Below are 18,966 nucleotides of genomic sequence, written 5' to 3'. Positions count from 1 at the left end.
GCCCGGCCTTGGCTCCCTCTCTAGGGAGTGTCTGAGACCTAAGTCTCCCATGGGAGGAGGCACAAGTACCTCCTCATCTTTGGGACCAATTGTCCACAGGCCTAGACACAAGCTAGGCCTCTCTGGTCTGCCATCCCCGCCCCAAGGGGGCTAATGGGAATGACAGTCTTATGAGCTAAAGGCTCAGGCTCAGGCACCTACCCTACCCTAGAAGGGTTAGGCATGGTGTCGATCTCAACAAACTATCTGACGAGAACTCACACACACACACACGAGCTTTTAAATCTCTGCTCAAAATTCAACTTAAACCAGCAAATAATAGAGCCTACTAGACTGGAGAATACATTAGACCTCATCTTCACTAACAATGATGATCTGATACGAAATGTCACCATATCAAAAACAATATACTCAGATAACAACATAATCGAGGTTCAGACATGTATGCGCGGAGCCCCAGACCGACAAAATGAGATTAGTCATAAGGGAGCCTTCACCAAATTCAACTTCAATAACAAGAACATAAAGTGGGACCAAGTAAACCAAGTCCTAAACGATATAAGCTGGGAAGATAGACTAAGCAACAGACCCCAACTTATGCCTAGAACAGATTAACTCTGTGGCACTCGATGTATGCTCAAGGCTTATTCCTTTAAGAAAAAGGAGGAGTAGATGTAAAATAGAAAGAGACAGGCGCTCCCTTTACAGGCGACGGAAAAGAATAACAGCGGCTAAAAAAGGACAATATATCTGAAATACGTAGGGAGTCACTGGTCAGAGAAATAGCAAACATCGAACTTAAGCTAAAGGAATCTTATAGGAGTCAGGAATCGCGGGAGGAACTAAAAGCCATAAATGAAATCGAAAGAAACCCAAAGTATTTCTTTTCTTATGCCAAATCAAAGTCGAGAACAACATCCAGTATTGGGCCCCTACTTAAACAAGATGGGTCCTACACAGATAACAGCAAGGAAATGAGTGAGCTACTCAAGTCCCTACATGACTCAGTTTTTAGCAAGCCTCTAACCAGACTGAGAGTCGAAGATCAAAATTAATTTTTTTATGAGAGAGCCACAGAATTTGGTAAACACAAGCCTATCTGATGTTATCCTGGCGCCAAATGACTTCGAACAGACGATAAATGACATGCCCATGCACTCTGCCCCAGGGCCAGACTCATGGAACTCCGTGTTCATCAAGAACTGCAAGAAGCCCTTATCACGAGCTTTTACCATCCTATGGAGAGGGAGCATGGACACGGGGGTCGTCCCACAGTTGCTAAAAACAACAGACAGCCCCACTCCACAAAGGGGGCAGTAAAGCGATAGCAAAGAACTACAGACCGATAGCACTAACATCCAATATCATAAAAATCTTTGAAAGGGTCCTAAGAAGCAAGATCGCCACCCATCTAGATACCCACCAATTACACAACCCAGGGCAACATGGGTTTAGAGCAGGTCGCTCCTGTCTGTCCCAACTACTAGATCACTACGACAAGGTCCTAGATGCACTAGAAGACAAAAAGAATACAGATGTAATATATACAGACTTTGCAAAAGCTTTCGACAAGTGTGACCATGGCGTAATAGAGCACAAAATGCGTGCTAAAGGAATAACAGGAAAAGTTGGTAGATGGATCTATAATTTTCTCACAAACAGAACACAGAGTAGTAGTCAACAGAGTAAAGTCTGAGGCAGCTACGGTGAAAAGCTCTGTTCCACAAGGCACAGTACTCGCTCCCATCTTGTTTCTCATCCTCATAACTGACATAGACAAGGATGTCAGCCACAGCACCGTGTCTTCCTTTGCAGATGACACCCGAATCTGCATGACAGTGTCTTCCATTGCAGACACTGCAAGGCTCCAGGCGGACATCAACCAAATCTTTCAGTGGGCTGCAGAAAACAATATGAAGTTCAACGATGAGAAATTTCAATTACTCCGATATGGTAAACATGAGGAAATTAAAACTTCATCAGAGTACAAAACAAATTCCGGCCACAAAATAGAGCGAAAAACCAACGTCAAAGACCTGGGAGTGATCATGTCGGAGGATCTCACCTTCTAGGACATTAACAGTGTATCAATCGCATCTGCTAGAAAAATGACAGGATGGATAATGAGAACCTTCAAAACTAGGGATGTCAAGCCCATGATGACACTATTCAGGTCGCTTGTTCTATCCAGGCTGGAATATTGCTGCACACTAACAGCACCTTTCAAGGCAGATGAAATTGCTGACCTAGAAATTGTACAGAGAACCTTCACGACGCGCATAACGGAGATAAAACACCTCAATTACTGGGAACGCTTGAAGTTCCTGAACCTGTACTCCCTGGAACGCAGGCGGGAGAGATACTTGATTATATACACCTGGAAAATCCTAGAGGGACTAATACCAAACTTGCACACGAAAATCACTCCCTACTAAAGCAAAAGACTCGGCAAACGATGCAACATCCCCCCAATGAAAAGCAGGGGTGTCATTAGCACGTTAAGAGACAACACAGTAAGTGTCAGGGGTCCAAGACTGTTCAACTGCCTCCCAGCATACATAAGGGGGATTACCAATAGACCCCTGGCTGTCTTCAAGCAGGCACTGGACAAGCACCTAAAGTCGGTACCTGACCAGCCGGGCTGTGGCTCGTACGTTGGATTGCGTGCAGCCAGCAGTAACAGCTTGGTTGATCAGGCTCTGATCCACCAGGAGGCCTGGTCACAGACCGGGCCGCGGGGGCGTTGACCCCCGGAACTCTCTCCAGGTAAACTCCAGGTAAACACCTCGGGAAAACTGAAGCCATACACTTCGGCACGAAACATAAACTGAGAAGGGTAAGTAATGGGGAACCCATCACTTCAGTTTCCTCAGTAAAATATCTGGGAATCCCTTTTGACCCATGCTTGTCAGGAGAATTGATAGGGAACAGTTTAGCAAAGAAAGCGAATGCCAAACTGAAGCTCCTCTACAAACAAACACTGTGCACCTACTGACGCTCACAGGACCCTACGCTTACTCTTCATGACAAAAAACTGAAAGAGAGACTGCAGATCACCCAGAACAAAATGGTAAGATTCATCCTGGACCTGGGTCCGAGAAAACATGTAGGCCAGGATGAGTTACAACAATTGGATATGCTGAATGTTGAAGACGGAGTAAAACAACTGAAGTTAAATCAAGTTTATAAAATTGCTCACTAACAGTGTCCAGAATATCTTGCTGCTAATTTTGTCAAGACTGGGAACCGGAGCAATCATAGTATGTACTAGGGGGAGAGAGCACAACTTTGTAGTACCCACAGTCAGTGGCCAGGCTTCAAACACCTTTTATTGTACAGCAGTAAAGGAATGGAACAGATTGCCTGCACATGTCAAAGCGAGTCATAGAATGAACCAGTTCAAGAAGAGAGCCAAAAAGTACCTAATGAATGTAGCGACAGAAAGGCAGGAGAATTATTTTTATTTTTTTTTAGATAACACACATGTAATCTTCCCTTATTCCTAGTATATCTCCTTTATAGTGTAATAATAAGACATTATATCCTTTATATTATAACAACAAGGTAAAAGGACCCCAATGGAAATAAGTCACCCTGTCTGACTTTTTTGGGTTTCCTAGGTTCTTTACACATATGCTGCTATGTATGATAATCTACGGAACTGTATTTGTGTTAACCTGAATAAACTTACTTACTTCCGAGTCTTTTGCTTTCGTAAGGAGTGATTTTTGTGTGCAAGTTTGGTACTGTCCCTCTAGGATTTTCCAAGCGTATATTATCATGTGTCTTTCTCGCCTGCATTCCAGGGAATATAAATCAAGGGACTTCAACCATTCCCAGTAATTTAGGTGCTTTACCGTACTTATGTGTGCCATGAAAATTCTTTGCATATTCTCCAGGTCAGCAGTTTCACCTGCCTTGAGGGGGCAGTTAATGTACAGCAGTATTCCAGCCTAGAGAGAACAAGCGATTTGGCGTCCCTAGTTTTAAAGGTTCTCATTATCCATTATCATTTTTCTAGCAGATGAGGTAGATATATTGCTATGGTTTTTGAAGATGGGATCCTCTGACATTATCACTCCCAGGTCCTTTACATTAGTTTTTCGTTCTATTGTGTGGTTAGAATTTGTTATATACATGCTAAAAATCCTCCCCAGTATAGGAGGTATGATCATTCCAGCAGATCCTCCAATCACCGCCGCCCAAGCCACTCCAGACCTACAAAGCTGCCGCCTCACAAGAAACTCAAGTCACTCTATCTGCCCTGGTGGAGTGGCTTGAATGGATCATTTCAAATAAGATTTAACTCATGAACTTCAGCGCCTACCATCTGTCCCCAGCCCGAAGGCTGTTACCCTTCACCATAAAGTGCTCGGCTGCTAGGCTAACCCCTGGCTCTGTTTCCACGACTGAACCAGTGCCGGATTTAGATAAAAAAAAAATTCCCTACGCTATTCCACTTGTTAGGCCCCTCCCAACCCTCCACCCTCTCTAAAGAAAGATAGAAGACTGTTTTAAACAAAACTCATTGAAGCCACAGTTCACAATTTCTCCTCTAAAGGGGAGAAGCAGCCCAGCCACCGTGGAGAGAAGACGTCGTCGTTCCTGCTCTTCAGCTGAGCAACTCTGAACACTGTTGCTCGAGATTTTTCTTGGGTTATCCTGAGTAATTCTTCGCCAGAGCTGAGAGGAAACTTGCTTGCAGTCACTTCGAGCCCCATCCCATCAAGAGGGTAAGGCGGTGACTTGCTTGCTTGTTCACCCCTCTCATCCCCATCCTCCCCTCACCCAAACATCAACACTGGCCCACACACTTAACACACTACATACATTGCTATCCTTCTGACTTTCCTATCTTCCTTTTCGGCAACTTCGCTTTGGCGAGTTAACACAAGGCATTTTGACCATCCGGTAGTTAGTTTAATATGTTTATTATGCACCCCATACCCATCCTGTGGGCGGTAGTCAAAAGATTACAGAGGTACATAATGGGTCCAGGGACTGGGCCTCAAAGTTTTGATAGCTGAGCAAGTTACAGAGGTAATGAATTCACAATTTACAAAGGTAATGAACTCACAATTTACAAAGGTAATGAACTCCAGGTAGGTCTAGTCACAATCATGACAAGTTACAAAGGTATTTACAGATTACAGAGGTACACAATGGGTCCAGGGACCGGGCTCCAAAGTTTTGATGGCTGAACTAGGTACAAGGTAATGAACTCACAAGTTACAAAGGTAATGAACTCACAAGTTACAAAGGTAATGAATACTGTAAGAATGGTTACTTACGTTTATACATGGCTGCAATCATGAACAAATTTTAGAGTAATGAGCAATTCACACTTCCACACCCGGTCACAACTGTAGTGAGTTATTGGTGCAAATGTTGATTGCTGAGTCTCTCTCTCACACACACACACACACACACACACACACACACATACAAATTCATACACACACACATATAAACACACACACACACACACACACACACACACACACACACACACACACACACACACACACACACACACACACACATACACAAACTCACACACACACACGCACACACACTCATACACACACACACACACTCATACACACACACACTCATACTCACACACACACACACACACTCACTCACACTCATACACATACACACAAACACACACACACACACACACACACACACACACACACACACACACACACACACACACACACACACACACACACATGCACATATGTGGTAATGCTTTATTTACAGCTAGCAAAGTCAGGGTATTTCTCCAGAATGGTCTGTAATATACCACTGTGGATAAAATACTTAGCCATTTCTTGAACACTTCTGAGTGAGTTGTTTCTAAATTCATTAATTTTATCGCACTCCAGTACATAATGACGCAGGGTGTGACAATAATCCATCTGGCAAAGTTTACATTTCGTTTGGTCTACATCTGGTGGTGGTGATTTAACCTGCCAAAGATACTTGTAACCCAGCCGGAGCCGGGCGGTAGTGACATCCAAGAGTCTGTTTATTTTGTTGGATGCACCATAGACATGTGGCTCCTCCTGCATGATAGAATGATGATAGATGGACTCACTGGTGTCAATCTCCCCGAGCCTTAAGTCCATAAAATTCAGCTGAAGTTCTTTTCGTATTATTGTTCTCAAACTACTACCTGACAAGCCAAGATTGTAATCTACTCCCTCTTTGAAAGCATACAGCTTAGCCAATTTATCAGTTCTATCATGCATCTGAAGACCAATGTGCCCGTGTGGTTTTTTAAAATCCGGCCGATCTTTGCCTTGGGCCCTTTCCCCCTCACCACTCGAGGGTAGGGTATCTTAGGGGCTGACCTTCATAAGTCAGCTGAAATAGGATGCTAGTATAACATCAAGGAAAGTTCCCTTTTTGTTAAGAAACTCCTCTGCCAGATGTTCCTTCCTAGACATCATGGCGAGGATACGTGTAAGATTACGTATTGATGGTAATCAAATGTCAATGAAAGAAATTCTAACATGTATTTGCTCCAACTCAACTGTTGCTCCAGTGGATGTTTTTCAAACCCACACTGGAGCAGTACTTCTCCTATCTTCGGAAGAAGAGTTACTTCAACTGCTGAAGCATGATGTCCTTGCAAAACTGAAGACTTCTGGTGTTACCCCAGTTGCACCTGAGAGCTATCAAGCTCAGAGGACTGTGTTTGTGGCCAGAATCAACAGTTTCATGAAACATAGCACAGTGAATGAAATTGTTGAGGACATTAATACAGAGAATTCTGAATTTAGGGCTGTAGAAGCACATAAATTCTCTAATTCTAACAACAACAAGGTCACCTTAAAGTTAATACTTGAGACACCTGAGGAGGCCAAACTTGTGTGTCAAAATGGCTTCAAATGTTTTGGCACCAGATGTACATCTGACCAAATCTCTCTTGAACGATTTGTCAGTGTGACACAATGTTTTAAATGTTATGCCTTTGGTCATAACATCAACAAATGCAGTACACAAGGGCAAATTTGTAGCATTTGCTCTGGCCAACATTCTTATCGAGATTGCAATAATAAAAATACACCCAAATGTGTCCTCTGCAACGGAAAACATCATGTTGTTTCTGCTATTTGTCCTGAAAGGAAAAAGGAAATGCAGAAAATTATTGAAGCCAAGAAACTGTCCACTTCAAAGAAGACCACTCCCCAGGCACCACCAACGATGTCCCAAATTTCCTTCCCAGCTCTGCCTGGATCAAGTGGGACTCCTCAGGTCTCTACCAATGGTTCCAATGTTTGGAGTTCTGCCCCTCTTGGAGCGCCCCAATCTAACCCTCACCTACAACATACACAAACGCAACAACAAGGTTCAGTCTCATCTATGTCTCAGGTCTCCACAGCCGGGGATATGACGAGAGCACAACTAATGTATATGATGGCCAAAGACATAGCAGGTGGTGACATTCAACTCTGCTCTCAGGTTTTAAATGATCTGTTAATGGCTAATGGGATCACTCCCATCACTATCCCAGAAAATGTGAAGGCTATTATGACCCAGCCTTCTCATAACAAGAAATATGTACCCTACTCTACATCTAAAAATAAGCCTAAGTCATCCCTGGCCCAGGGATCGCCCACCTCGCATACCCAGGTTGTCAACTCCCCTAAACCCGATAAGTCAACACCTGAACATAACAATGCCCCAGAAATTGGTGCCTACTCTCCCGCTATTGAAGCTGATCCTGTTGAACAGGAACTTTCCCAGGATAACTCACCTTGCCTACCTAATATTCCCTTGGAGCCTCCACAGTCTCCCATTAACTCTCACGAGCCTCTGCTTCCTGTAACTGGGAATATCATACCTCCGTTTTCTGATGATGACTCTAACGATTCTAATGAGTCTGTTAATATTACTACCTCTAGTGAAGATGATGGCATTTTTAATACACAAGCACCTACGCAAAAGTTCCCTCCTCCCCTTGACGAGTCCAGCAGGGATAGTGTGGATACGACACGTGACATTACTTGCAGGCGTTCAGACCGCAGTACACGAGCGAAGTGCAAGAAATAATGGGGATTACAATTTTCCAACTTAATGTTCAACATTTCTTTAATAACCGTTACCTTCTTGAAGTTGAACTACATAATTACAATCCCGATGTTATACTTTTGAACGAGACAGCTGCAAGAGTTGATCAACATATTAAATTACGTGGTTACTCTACTGTGGAGAAATCGAGAGGACCATTTAGTGGTGTAGCCATCTTAGTTAAGTTAGGCTTTACATTTAAAAATATTCATGTTGATGAAGATAACATTCTTGCAATAGAAATGACAACGTCTCATGGACAACTAGTGATAGTAACTGGATATTTTCCCCCGAGACAACAATATAAAGAGTCAATTCCTCTACATAGAATATTCCAACAATTCTAGCGGGAGATTTTAATGCTCATCACCCTGCCCTCTTCAACTGTGGAGCTGATATTCCACTGGGTGACTTAAAAGGAAAACAACTCTTTAATATCGTGACAGCTAGAAACTTGTCATTTCAAGGCCCATTCTTTAAATCGTACATTGGACCTCATCCAGGGACACCAGATATAGTACTGACAAACAGAGACTGTGACATCTTCCACTGTCGTATATCTCCTGGTGGAAACGTAGGATATGACCATATCCCAGTTATAATACAACTACAAACTTCTCCATTTAGAATACCTGTACCTCCTAAACCCAATCTTAACACCCTAGGATTTGACCCCTTCAGGGCATTTCTGGGTGACGATGAAATTGTCATTGGAAAATCTACCTTCCACAGCAATTGATGATGCAATCAGGTCCCTGCATAATCGAATAATTGAAGCTACTAATGCAACTTGTCAATTAGCTTCCACAAAGATATAACAACAATATAAACCTACTAGGGAAATTAGAGACAGTTTAAGAAATTATCAAGCAGAATGTCGAAGGCATCTTCAAACGCGACAACCACCAGCAGCTACACTGCACCGCTTAAGGCAAGAATTAATTAACTTGATTAGTCATCACAAACGGGACTTATGGAAATTGCTAGTTCTTCAAGCTAATCAGTATAAACGTGAACCAGCAAAATTTTGGAGTAAGATCCGACAACTTTTAGGGGCAAAGCACAAGGCTTCTAACTACCTAATTCATACCTTCACCGATGAGGATGATGAAGAAGTTGAAATTAAACTTGATGATCCACAGGACCAGGCTAATTTGATGGGTGATGTATGGGAGAAAATTCTCTCCCACAATAACAGTCGTCAATTTAACAATAATCATTATCAGTTGGTAAATGAATGGAGAGACGAGAACTTGGATGATCTACAACCACTACCTTCCATCGATACTTCAACTCTTGAAGATACCCACCCGCTTACTAGACCTATTACATTACTAGAGATGAGTCAGGTTATTGGAAGAATGCGTAATAGAGCCCCTGGCCTCTCTGGAATAACAATGAAACAAATAAAGTTCCTTCCCAGAAATTGTAAACAGTCTTTGGTAAATATCTTTAATGCCATCTTGGCCTCAGGACATTTTCCAGTGGTTTTTAAGACTGCTAGGATGATCTTTCTAGGTAAGCCCAATAAAGACATTCACCAACCTGGGAACTATAGATCTATATCTTTACTTGAAGTCACTGGAAAAGTTCTTGAGAAGGTCATTTCCAACAGATTGAACTACTATATGGAGTTTAATCACTTTTTTACTGAAAAACAATTTGGCTTTAGAACACATAGAGGTACCAATCATGCAATAAATGTTATTTTCGATACTGTAGCAAGTCTAAAACATCAGGGGAATCTTGCCTTAATTGCCACCAGAGATATTCATAAAGCTTTTGATAGCTTATGGCATGATGGCCTTATATACAAACTCATTGACCTACCAGACCATAACTGGACTTTCCTCAGAGTAATATATAATTTCTTAACTCAAAGAAAAATCATTCCCACCTTTCATGGTAGGTCGACTGAGCCTTTTATACCGACGGCTGGTGTCCCACAAGGTTCTTGTCTCAGTCCACTTCTGTTCAACATTTATGTGAATGACCTTCCTCAAACAGAGTTTAGTGATACGATTGTGACACAGTTTGCAGATGATGTTATTCATGTCGTCTCATCAACCCCGGTAACAGGAAAATACAAGTATGAGAGAGTCATAGAAAAAATGAATATTGAACTTCGTCGAACATCTAATTGGGAAAAGAAGTGGAGAATTACGACTAATCCTGACAAGGTCTTTGTTAGCACGATATGATGTTTTGCATCAACAATTGAAGATAAAGGAGGTATCTCCATCAGAGGTACACCTGTAGCCATTAGAAACCCTAACAAGATTTTGGGATACGAAATAGACAGGCTGCTCCACTCAACATCTCATGTAACTAAAAAGATCAACATAGCCAAAGCCGGTCTTAGCAGTCTCTATCGATTCAATCAAGCCCCTCAACATGTCAAAAAAATCTGTATAAAATGTTAATAAGACCTATACTCGAATACCCTTGTGTCCCAATGTCATTAACAACAAAGACAAATATGCTACGGTTGCAAAGGGTCCAGAATAGAGCTCTTCGCTTCATTACCGATACCAGGAGGAGAGACAGAGTAAAAATGGCAGATTTACACATACAACAAGATATTACTGCCATAAATGTACGCCTTGAGTCCCTAAAAAAGAAACAACTCTATACAATGCAAGAACTATACATGCCAGATAGAGAACATCCTATACAAGTGGTAAATACCACGGATTATACCATCAATACTCCTTCTCACAGGACTCAAAGAATGACTCTCCCACAGAGGGTCTGTCGTTTTATACATAAAGATGATTACCCTCGACCCATAATATTGAGCAACCTCCCTGATGAAGAAGATTGGGTAACACCAGAACCCTTCTATGTATACTGAGTACATCATCGCCCCCAATTAGGGAGACATCTTATATAACAACCTAACGTAAAAATTATGCTATTATGGTTGGACACCATCTGTAAGAAGCCATTGTCACGGAATTCTATAAACTGGCCAGAAAATTATTGCCTTCATTGTCGCATAAATATCCGTTGTGCAATCGCGAAAAAAAAAAAAAAAAAAAAAAAAAAAAAAAAAAAAAAAAAAAAAAAAAAAAAAAAAAAAGCAATTGCAACTTGTATCATTACTACCAATTCAGAGTCATGTACTTATATTCTGTTATATCTATGTGACTCTGATGGGTTAGTCTTATACCTCTTAAAGAATATCTTATCATTTCACGTACACTTTTTAAATTACACCAAAGTGGTTGTGTCACTTACCTTTTATATCCTACCTCTCTCCCCCCTCCCACCCTTTTCCAATATTTCTATCCTTACCCATCCTTCTTCCTTACCCATCTTACCATTATTATTATTATTATAATCAAGGGGAAGCGCTAAACCCGGAGGATTATACAGCGCCTGGGAGGGATGTGGAAGGCATTCAGGCTTAATTCGAGGAACTGGAGCACAGATCCAGTTCCCTAAATCAAGAGCCCCTCACCAACATCAAGGAACCTTCCTTGAGGGGCCCATCTTACCAAAGCTCTGGTCTGGATACCGATACCGATACCTCTAAAGGACATAAGATGTTATTGCTAAATACCTTAATAACTGAGAAAAAGTAGAAATGTTAAAATTAACACTGAAAAACTTTTGTGATAACCGAACTTTGTTAACATTTTGTAGAATAAGCAGGAATTTTTATGAAATTAAATTGTAAGTTTACTGTTATATTTCTTTTATATATATATATATATATATATATATATATATATATATATATATATATATATATATATATATATATATATATGTCGTGCCGAATATGTAAAACTGGTCAATTAGCAAGAACTCATTTAAAATTAAGTCCTTTCTAAAATTTTCTCTTATACCTTTAAAGATATATTTTTTTCATTGATGTTAATGTAAAAATTTTTAATTTTGCTCCAAAAGAATCTTAGAAAACTTACCTAACCTTATTACAACAAGCGCAATTTATTTTAGCCTAACCCAACAAAATATATTTTAGATTTGTTTACAATTATTTAATACTAAACAAACACAGTGAAATATATTTTTTTCTTTAGGTTCAGAATGATTTTGGCGAAATTATTGCATACACAAATTTTCGCTTGTCCTATATGGCAAGATGAACGTTGCTATTTAAGCCAAGATCGCAAGTTCTGCCTATTCGGCACGACATATATATATATATATATATATATATATATATATATATATATATATATATATATATATATATATATATATATATATATATATATATACAAACACTGATCTATATATATATATATTAAATACATGTGAAGAAGTAAAGAAACTACAGTCATCAAATACATTAAGACTGAAATTTTTTTTTTATCCTTCCTCAGAGCAAAATCATCCAAAAGTTCATCAAGTTTTGTTTTTCTAAATTTGTCACTTTCAATATACAGAATGTTCATTGCGGACAACCTCTCTTGAAACATTGTGGCCCTTAATCCATTTTTAATTCTTTTGAGACTAGAAAAAAGACCTCTTTCCCGAGCAGTTAGTGATCACTGAGCTGAAAAATAACTAAGATTGCTTCCACATTGGGAGAGGCCATCTGATTTTTCCCTTGTATATAATTTCATAAAGGTCTTTATGAGACAGTAGCTGCTCTTCTGTAGGCCTATGGCTTTGTCTCATGTACAAATGAAAGTGCAAAAGTTCATCAGTGAGTTTCAAGTCAACATCTTCTGAGTATGTTTCCATCAACAGTTCAACACCTTACTGAATTTCTTGCTTGGATGTTATCAGATTTAGCAAGAAAGGAAAACATTTGTGCAACATCACTGTAGACAGTAGCTCTTCTTAAATTGGCTTCAAGTGCAGCTAGTATAAAAATAAAAGATTTATCCTAAGCTTATCTCTTGAAGAGATAAGGCATCAGGACCAGGTGCACTTCCGTCATTTCCTTGCCGTTTCCTTATTATTTGTCTCCTTATGACAGTTCTGTAGCTAACATTTACCAAGATGTCTTTTGCTTAGAGATTAGATTTAGATTTTGCCACCGAAGTGGCTAGTTTATTGTGCACCCCATATCCATCCTGTGGACGGTAGCGCGAGAGCATGTGGATACACAAAAGGCCTAGGAACTAGGCCCCAAAGGGTTAACAGGAATACATATGGATTTATATCTACATATCTATAGTTCACTTATCTGTTACAAGCAAATTTAGGAAATTTGCTTAGTATATCTGGTATCTTATTTTCATTAATAAGATATCTTGACATGTCACATAGGTTATTATACTGTCTGTCTGTATTCCTCAATAAGTGGACAATTAAGCACATAGTGTTCAAGAGAGTGACCATATGCCTGATCACATAATTTACATTTAGTTTGATCATCATCTGTGTGTCTCCCAAACTACCAGAAGTACTGTAACCAAGCCTAAGCCTGGCCACTACAACATCAGTCAGTCTGTTCACACTGCAAGTTGCTCCATAAACATACTTATCTACGTTCATGTTATCATAGTGGGTTATAGATCTACTCAGGCTTCTAACTGCATTCCTATAACAATCATCTTCATTATTTACTTCTCTCCTAATATTATTCCTAATGTTAGACACAGTTATACCAAAGTTATATTCTACGTTCTCCTTCTGGATACTCTTCTTGGCTAACTTATCAACTTTATCATGAAGGAGTAATCCAATGTGTGATGGGATCCATAGCAATTGTACATTAATTTCTTTTGCTTGTTGCTCAAACTCATCAAAATCTTTTCTAATTTTGCTTAAAAAATCCTGAAGTGTACTGTACAAACATGCACAAGTACTCAGTGAGAGTTTTAATTTTTTAATGTCTTTACTGACCTTGTAAATATGACGTAGTACACGGGTCCAAAAATGAAACATAAACACAAATTCCAATTCTTTCATATTCCAGTTCTTTCATTTTGTTCTTTCACGGCTTTCGTGAACGGACAAAATCAATACAGAAATCAATGTTAGTGTCGAGTTATCGGTTAAGACAGCATTATTCTGAAATGGAGTGCAAGGAACATTACCGAAAGGTTGTTTGGAGACTACAGTGCTTTGACATCATGTGTAAGAAAGACACATGATAGTGTGGGTGACCTAACAATTAATATTTGCACCAATAACTCATTACGGTTGTGAACGGGTGTGGACGTGTGAGTTGCTCATTACTCTATAATTTGTTCATGATTGTAGCCATGTATAAACGTAAGTAAGTAAATTTACTTACTTGCATGATTCATTACCTTTGTACCTTGTTCAGCTATCAAAACTTTGGGGCCCAGTCCCTGGACCCATTATGTACCTGGAGTTTACCTGGAGAGAGTTCCGGGGGTCAACGCCCCCGCGGCCCGGTCTGTGACCAGGCATCATGGTGGATCAGGGCCTGATCAACCAGGCTGTTACTGCTGGCTACACGCAATCCAATATACGAGCCACAGCCCGGCTGGTCAGGTGCCGACTTTAGGTGCTTGTCCAGTGCCTGCTTGAAGACAGCCAGGGGTCTATTGGTAATCCCCCTTATGTATGCTGGGAGGCAGTTGAACAGTCTTGGGCCCCTGACACTTACTGTGTTGTCTCTTAACGTGCTAGTGACACCCTTGCTTTTCATTGGAGGGATGTTGCATCGTCTGCCGAGTCTTTTGCATGTATCTCTCCCGCCTGCGTTCCAGGGAGTACAGGTTCAGGAACTTCAAGCGTTCCCAGTAATTGAGGTGTTTTATCTCCGTTATGCGCGCTGTGAAGGTTCTCTGTACATTTTCTAGGCCAGCAATTTCACCTGCCTTGAAAGGTGTTGTTAGCGTGCAGCAATATTCCAGCCTAGATAGAACAAGCGACCTGAAGAGTGTCATCATGGGCTTGGCATCTCTAGTTTTAAAGGTTCTCATTATCCATCCTGTCATTTTTCTAGCAGATACAATTGATACAATGTTACCTCTGCAATCTTTTGACTACCGCCCACAGGATGGGTATTGGGTGCATAATAAACATATTAAACTAACTAACTAAACTAAGTGTCAAAAATATTTTATACCTTGGCCGGAGGCCTCGTAGATTTTGAGGCCCTAGGCTTCAGCCAGTTTTAGTTAGTTTAATATGTTTATTATGCACCCCATACCCATCCTGTGGGCGGTAGTCAAAAGATTACAGAGGTACATAATTGGTCCAGGGACTGGACTCCAAAGTTTTGATAGCTGAGCAAGTTACAGAGGTAATGAACTCACAATTTACAAAGGTAATGAACTCACAATTTACAAAGGTAATGAACTCACAATTTACAAAGGTAATGAACTCCAGGTAAGTCTGGTCACAATCATGACAAGTTACAAAGGTATTTACAGATTACAGAGGTACGTAATGGGTCCAGGGACTGGGCCCCCAAAGTTTTGATAGCTGAACTAGGTACAAAGGTAATGAGCTCACAAGTTACAAAGGTAATGAATTCTGTAGAATGGTTACTTACGTTTATACTTTGGCTACAATCATGAACAAATTATAGAGTAATGAGCAATTCACACTTCCACACCCGGTCACAACTGTAATGAGTTATTGGTGCAAATATTGATTGTTGAGTCACACACACCACACACACAGCCAAGGCTATAGGTAAATCCGGCACTGGTCTGAAGATTCACCTATCTGGCGCTATTCTTCGCATTTCACCACTTCCTCAGCTCTTTACCTGAAAGGCAATTAGTTAATTCCTGGAGTCACTCAGGAGTTAGGGCTGTGTCTCAAGCGCTTAGGATGGCTCCAGTGGAACCGAGTTGTTTCGTCTAGACTCTGCAGTCTAGAGCCTCATACCAGCGAGAATACCCACCCGCAGATATCAGAGAAACAACACTAAGATAAGATTTCGTTCGGATTTTTAACCCCGGGGGGTTAGCCACCCAGGATAACCCAAGAGAGTCAGTGCGTCATCGAGGACTGTCTAACTTATTTCCATTGGGGTCCTTAATCTTGTCCCCCAGGATGCGACCCACACCAGTCGACTAACACCCAGGTACCTATTTGCTGCTAGGTGAACAGGACAACAGGTGTAAGGAAACGTGTCGAAATGTTTCCACCCGCCGGGAATCGAACCCGGGCCCTCCGTGTGTGAAGCGGGAGCTTTAGCCACCAGGCCACCGGGCCACTGATACTTGCTTAACAAAACCTATGCTCTTTCCTACGAGCTTTGGGTGTGGAAAGTAGATGGATTATTGAGTTTGAGATAAACTTACCCAAAATGTTCTGCATAACTATGCGCTTTCAATATGCACTCAAGTGTCATCCATTTATGTATAAACAATGTATCATGTTTAAATAAACTTTTATTTGTATTGTACAGTACACAGTGGACTGACGCCACCTCTTGAAGCAGGTCTTGCCACAGGACTGCCCCCGCCATAGGGCTGCAAACGATATCCCATTTAAATGGAAGAAAATAGGGCCATATACGGTAGTTCACTTATACAAATAAAACTCACCGGGCCCTTGCCAAAGGGCTGACTCCTTCATAATGCTGTAAACGGTATTCCACTTGTACATTCTCTAACATTCCTTCGGGAGTATTATTATGATAAAAACTAAGCGCTAAACCACCAGGGTTATACAGCACTGTCATTCCTGTAGCTCGGTTGCTAGTCCATTCAACTCACACACTGAGGTCCGAGATTCGATCCCCGGTACGGCTCGAAAACATTAGAATGTGCTTCTATAAGACACCTGATGTAGATGTTCACCCATTAGCAAAATAGTACCTGAGTGCTAGTCGTCTAGTGTGGGTCACATCATGGGGGCAAAATTTACCTAATTTGCCAGAAATGCTCTGAATAGCAAGCGGCTTTCTGTGTCATTGCTGTCAGGTAGGACTGTATACCTTGTACTCCGGACCTCAGTGTGTGAGCTGAGTGTGCTACTGATCGAGCTACGGGGACACCAACACTGTAAAATTGTACCTAAACAAATTTACCTATAATCCTTGCTTTAGCCCAAAATGTTCTACATAAACATGAGGAAATTAAATCTTCATCAGAGTACAAAACAAATTCTGGCCACGAAATAGAGCGAAACACCAACGTCAAAGACCTGGGAGTGATTATGTCGGAGGATCTCACCTTCAAGGACCATAACATTGTATCAATCGCATCTGCTAGAAAAATGACAGGATGGATAATGAGAACCTTCAAAACTAGGGAGGCCAAGCCCATGATGACACTCTTCAGGTCACTTGTTCTATCTAGGCTGGAATATTGCTGCACTCTAACAGCACCTTTCAAGGCAGGTGAAATTGCCGACCTAGAAAATGTACAGAGAACTTTCACGGCGCGCATAACGGAGATAAAACACCTCAATTACTGGGAGCGCTTGAGGTTTCTAAACCTGTATTCCCTGGAACGCAGGAGGGAGAGATACATGATTATATACACCTGGAAAATCCTAGAGGGACTAGTACCGAACTTGCACACGAAAATCACTCACTACGAAAGCAAAAGACTTGGCAGACGATGCACCATCCCCCCAATGAAAAGCAGGGGTGTCACTAGCACGTTAAGAGACCATACAATAAGTGTCAGGGGCCCGAGACTGTTCAACTGCCTCCCAGCACACATAAGGGGGATTACCAACAGACCCCTGGCAGTCTTCAAGCTGGCACTGGACAAGCACCTAAAGTCAGTTCCTGATCAGCCGGGCTGTGGCTCGTACGTTGGTTTGCGTGCAGCCAGCAGCAACAGCCTGGTTGATCAGGCGCTGATCCACCAGGAGGCCTGGTCGCAGACCGGGCCGCGGGGGCGTTGACCCCCGAAACTCTCTCCAGGTAAACTCCAGGTAACCAGGAGCTTTTTATAAAGCATGTCAATAATGTCGCCTTTTCCTTAATCGATCGTAAACAATACTTTGTGGAAATAAAGGACCCCAATGGAAATAAGTCACTCTGTATGACTATTTTTGGGTTATCCTAGGTTTCTACACATATGTTGCTATGTATGATAATCTATGTAACTGTATAACTGAATAAACTTACTCTCATTTGCTATCGAAGATACGGTACTATGTTCCACAGTCAGCCCACCTGGCCCTGTATCACTCACTTATTTACCCCTATCTCACCTATGGAATTTGTGCATGGGGCTCAACAACAATAAACCATCTCAGACCACTAATCACCCAACAAAAGGCTGCAGTCAGAATGATAACAAATTCCCACTACAGACAACACACTCCACCAATATTCAAAACTCTAAACCTACTCACAATACAAAACATCCATACTTATTACTGCACTTACTACATACATAGAACACTTAACTCTGACATAAACCCTCCCCTCAAACATCTCCTTGCCAACCTCAACAGAACACATGACCATAACACAAAGCACAGATCACTCTTTGATGTTCCTCGTGTCCATCTCACGCTATGCAAAAACTCAATGCACATAAAAGGCCCTAAAATCTGGAATTCATTACCTGTGAATATAAAAGAAACACTGTCTTTATAAATTCAAGTCTCTTCTCAAAAATCACTTACTCACCCACAACTAAATAAATACTGAATAATTGTATCTCATAAATTGTATCTCATATATGTATCTCATTATTGTATCTCATAATGTCAACCTGTGACCCAATCAAACTTTGTTACTATTTAACTTCATTACCTAACAGAATACTCCATTCTACTGATTACACAGCAACACAGTAAATGACCATATGACTTGTCTTTGTAATACTCATTTGTACTAAATTGTTATCTGTTTTACAATAATTTTTGTACCACTGAATATATCATTGCTTAGTTAATCTTAAGTTAATTTTAAGCCAGCCCATAATGCTCTGCATACAAGGGGCTTTGGCATGCTGCACTTTAAAAATTGTATTCCTTGTACTTCTCTGTATCATGTTC

This window comes from Cherax quadricarinatus, chromosome 35 (assembly GCF_038502225.1).
Source record: "Cherax quadricarinatus isolate ZL_2023a chromosome 35, ASM3850222v1, whole genome shotgun sequence".
Classification (NCBI taxonomy): Eukaryota; Metazoa; Arthropoda; class Malacostraca; order Decapoda; family Parastacidae; genus Cherax; species Cherax quadricarinatus.
Note: the sequence above shows the minus strand (reverse complement) of the source record.